The sequence below is a fragment of the Myiozetetes cayanensis genome, unplaced genomic scaffold, assembly GCF_022539395.1.
Source record: "Myiozetetes cayanensis isolate MyiCay16 unplaced genomic scaffold, myiCay2020 scf2-11, whole genome shotgun sequence".
In the NCBI taxonomy this organism is placed as follows: Eukaryota; Metazoa; Chordata; class Aves; order Passeriformes; family Tyrannidae; genus Myiozetetes; species Myiozetetes cayanensis.
This window is the reverse complement of record NW_026087411.1, coordinates 13,663,789-13,668,830: the sequence shown is the minus strand read 5'-3', so window position 1 is coordinate 13,668,830 and position 5,042 is coordinate 13,663,789.

Below are 5,042 nucleotides of genomic sequence, written 5' to 3'. Positions count from 1 at the left end.
GTGGGGTGTCTTCGTGAAGCAAAGAAAATGGGAAATGGAGATGCAAGGGTAGGATGTGGTAGCAATCTTTGAAAAGCCTGTAGTAAATCTTTGAAAGCCTGCAGCAGAGGGCTGAATCTATAAATTATTTGGGTTTTTTCAGGTCTGCACCAGGAGAGAAGGAGTGTCTAAAGTACATTAAGACTGCAGAAAAGCAACGTAAGGGCAAAGATAGCTGGGCGGTGGGATGGACGGGATGTGGCAACTCCATTGTTGGATGCTTTTACCAAGATATTTGGACATACACCTATCAGCAATAGCTGATTCTGCTTTGAGACAAGGAGATGGACAAGGTGATATTTTGGGAAGGTCCTGACTTGTCCTAATCCAGGAAATGGAGTCAGGAAAGGGACTGAAACAGGGATATGGCAGGGCCAGGCATAGGGTAAGAAGCAGTTAAGCTGCATGGAGATGGGTATTGTTGATAATTCAAGCATTCAACAGGCCTGTGCAAAATATTAGTTTGGCATCATCTATATTTACAATCACACTGATACCTATGTCACTCATCATTAGATACCATTTCTTTCATTCTTGTAGTGCAAGTATTGGATGTGAAAGTTGCAACACACACCTGCCACATTTTGACTCTATTACTGCAGTTCATTTGGAGTTATCCCTGACCCCTCTGGAATGGGTTAGTGACTTCCTGCTTTCTTAATGGTATCTTGACCTGCTTCAGACTTGCATTTTATTTACTGGTTTATTTCAAAGTGCTGGTTTTGATGTACAAAGCTCTTTTTGGATTGGATCCTGTATATCTCTGAAATTACCTGTCTTTTGTGTTTTGCTTCAAGAGTTCAAATTGCCTAGAAATTTTTGAGTTAAGGTGCTTTAAGCCCTACACCATAGGATAAGATGCTGATGGTAAGTTACACCTGTCTGTGTAATACCTTTCCTCAGTATATGTTGTCCTTCTGGATACCTTTTCTTCTTTTTTTGTAAAACAATAGATGTTTTCTTTTTGTTTGATTAACCTGAAGACTGCCTTCATGCTAGATGAATTCAAACAGCTGCCTTGGTTAGGTTTTTGCATTTTATTGTAAACACATTCTTAAACATTCCATGTGACTCATTAAGTAAATAGGAGTAAATGGACTAATCAAGTAAATAGGAGTAATCATGTAGCAGGTAGAAGTACACTGGCTCATAAGGTTTGCAAGAGTTTTGAAATCTGTCTTAGCAGTGTCACCTTAAATCTTTAACTGGACATTGAAGTATATCCTCTTTTGATGGACAATTAGAGTAGAGCGTTGGCAGCACTGTGTGTTAGAATATGTGAGGAAGCCAAGCAGCATTATATGTGCTGGTTGTTCATAGACTTTTTTCAGTTGTCTAAGTTGCTGAATTGAGACAATTTACTGTCGGCTAACTGATGGAAGCCTCATCCACATTGCAGATTCCTATTCCATCCCGGGACTGGAGGTCCCTGGAAAGAACCAGTATGAAGAGCAGCCCACATGGTGTGCGTAAGGTGATGCTTCTCCAGTAGCTGATTTATAATTTACCTGTTCTAGCCCTGGGCTCTTAAGGATGAAAAGTTCTTCACAGCAGTGGGGTTTCATTATGGAAATAGCACAGAATATTTGCTGATTAGTAACATTCTTTGGGTGTGTTTACTTACTGGTGGCACACCTTTCTTCTCTTGAGGCATGATACTGCCTTTTGGCTTCTTGCTGAAGCCATGCTGGTTCCCAGTGACTGCTCCAAAGTGTGCCAGCCATTGATTTCACTGGCTGTTTAAGGCAGTTTTATGTGTCGGTCTGAGGAGCCTGTGATGACAAGGATCTTAAAAAAAATGCATATCAGAAAATGTTAACTGCCAGCTCTAAAAGTTGAAAAGTGTTTTCTCCAGTGTCATTTAGTTTTAAGGGAGAGGGAGTGAAAGAAAGCCTTCAGCTAAATTCATATGTCCTAGAGCTCTTATCATTTTGTAAACTATTTTAATCTCAGCGCAGTACACTCCTTAGGTTTTTCCTTGGGCAGTTTCTTATTGGTTTCTCTTCTTAACAATGTTCCTCCAAACAAGAACTGTGACATATTTGCAATTGCAGCTCTTCTGCATGTTATTCTTCAGTTTTGGGATATACTTGTTTTAATAAAACCAGATATTAGAAAAAATAAATATTGAAACAAACTGAGAATTTCAGAATTTGTTCATTTTGAATATTCATATTGAAAAGAGCTCTGCCATGCTAATAATATCGATTTTCTTTTTTTTTTTCTATCTTTTTAATCTTTGATCCTTTTTTGGAGGAGTTCTCTTGAATTGCATTTTTATCAAGCTGCAAACAATAACAAACTAGAACAGGAGAAAATAGAACAAATAGAGGTAAAGAGGAAAAAAAAATCTTTCCTGTGTCTGCAGCTGGCAAGGACCCCTAAACAGCAGGACCAAGCTGTTCTGCTCTGTGTGGGAGGAATAACTTGATAGGTAGTTCAGATTCAGCAAGACAGTTTAAGCAATGCTCCCAAACTGTTTTGATGTAATAGCTCTTCATTACCAAAAAACAAAAACAAACCAGAAAAATCAATCAAACAAACAAACAATAATCACAAAACAATACAAATAAAAGGTATGCATTGACTTCTGGTTTGTGTTAACCAGACCGGCCACTCGCTGAAGGAGCAGGGTAGAGCTGAGGAAGAGTGGCAGAGACACTTGTGCTACCGTTGCTCTTGCTGCTTCCCATATGTCTGGAAATGGTCCAGATACGTGCAAGAAACATCTGACCTCAAGATATCAATGAGCACTTCAAAGTGCCGATCTGTTCATTCATTTTGACTGTCATCATGGCCTAGGCATTGAGAAGATGACAAACCTGATCAAGACCATGCTGTGTATGTTCTCTGAGATAAGGCAAATGAGAAAGCTGTATAATCATGCTGACAACAGTGATAAACCTTGCTCCTCCCCTGCTAATAATATTGTGACTGAGTAATGGAATTCATACCCAATTCATGCTCCCTTTAGACACTTGGAATTGGATTGAAATGCTATTCAACACTTAAATGCAGCCAATTTCTGGGTTTTTTTTTCAGACCCATAATTCAAGTAAGATGGGGTCAGTTAACACTGGGGGGGGGCAAAGGCTCTCTGTATTTGAGTTGTTTTGTTGCCCAAATTAGAAAAGCCCAGGTAAACTTCATGTAGTTTTATGGCAGTCTTAAATGGCAGGCATGATAACTCTGGCCAAGAAAATACAGGCACAGAAAAAGATGAATATCTTGGTAATGGTTGAGGACATGCATAAAAACAAACTGCTCTTGCCTTGGCTCTAAAATACCAGTTTCTTGACATCTCTATAGAACTTCTGAAGAGCTCTCAAAGTGAAAACTCAAGTGTTTAGGGGACCTGGAGTCATAACCTCAACTGCATAGGTTCTGGTGACTGCTCTTGGTATGATTCAGCAGTGTATGGATAGCATTTGTGAGCTTTTCCTGGTACACTGGATGAGAGGAGATAACTTCTTGTTCAAGCCTTGTTAAGTTTGCTACTACTAGGAAAAGAATTAAATGGGTTATATGAGTTTTGCTCAAGGTCAGAACCCTTGATAGAATAAATCAGCTCCCTGTATTGCAATGACTAATACCATTGATTATCACCAGCTGAGAAGTGGGCCCCAAAGAGTATAAAACAATAGCAGATTAGAATGAGCAATCTATTTTCATATATCCAAAATGATTATGTCTCTCTAGGGATGGAGCCAGGCAGAGTTACAGTCAATTATCACTAGTTCCTTTTCATTGGAAAAATAAAATAGAAATGGTTACATCCATACATCTTTGTGCTTGTTTGTATCAATATTGTTTGTACCTTAAAACTCTGGAAATCAAAATGCTATCCACTTAGATTAACAATGCACAGTTCTATGCTTATATCATTAAATTCTTCTTCTTTTCGTTTACTTGCCATCACACGCTTGATCTTTATTTGTTTTCCTTAGAAATTCAGCCTTATTTACCCCATTTTGTGCTTCTCATACCAATTTTTTTGAGTTACACCTGCAGATTTTTATCTGCTTTCCCTCAGCATAAAAGCCTCAGGATCAGCACTTTTCCGTTCTCCCATGAAAAGTGATGAGGTCTTGCAACGGCTTAAGTCATATGATCTGTCTCATCACTGCCTCAACCAGACACCAGGAGCAACAGCATAAAGTGAGAGCTGTTTTGGCAGCACTTTCTCAAAGTCCCCATGCAGATGCTCCGCACGTTTCACAGTAGAATTAGTAACAGCAATCATTGTCCAAGACCGAAAATGTCCCTTGTCGGGACCGCTCCTGGCAGCGAGCGGCAACAAATCTGTTCCCTTCACTTGACACCATAAGATGTCCACGTGCTGCAAAGCTGCATGGTTCTGAGGTACTAAATCACATCATGGGAACAAGCACGACTTGGCTGTGGTACCCCAGGCTTTCCTTGCCTGACATATTACACTGTCAGGCTTTACAAGCCGCAGTAGATTTCCACGTTTGGACTCTGCTGAACACCCCGCACTCTCCCCCTCACTCACTCTCTCTTTCTTTAATTTGTCAGATGAAGTTCTTTTTATTCAGAGTACATGTATTCCTGATCTGTACATAGAGAATTTAGTAAGAGTTCACTTAAATGTGTGGCTTGAATAGATAAGCAGTCTTTCTGAAATGTTCTGTGATGAATTTTAAACAGTAGCACTGACTTGTACTGTTTGAAATAAATCTGAAATGCTTTCTTTTACCTGAAACAAAAATTGGCTCACTAACTGTTCGTAACTCTTAGTAACGTCCTTAAGCTACAGCTTTTAGGGTACAGTTAGATATCTTGCACGTAACAATTCTATTTAAAATTTCTTAGCCTTAGCTATGGGAAGGGATTTTATTTATTATATAGTAACCATAGGTATTTTCAAAATTTCTTTTAGAGGATACAGCTAAACTGAATAGTTGATTTTTAGTGCAACATGGTCCAACTGCAAATCCAGGAGTGTCTCTTAGTTGCCCTCCAAGTGTTCAACTCAAAACTAT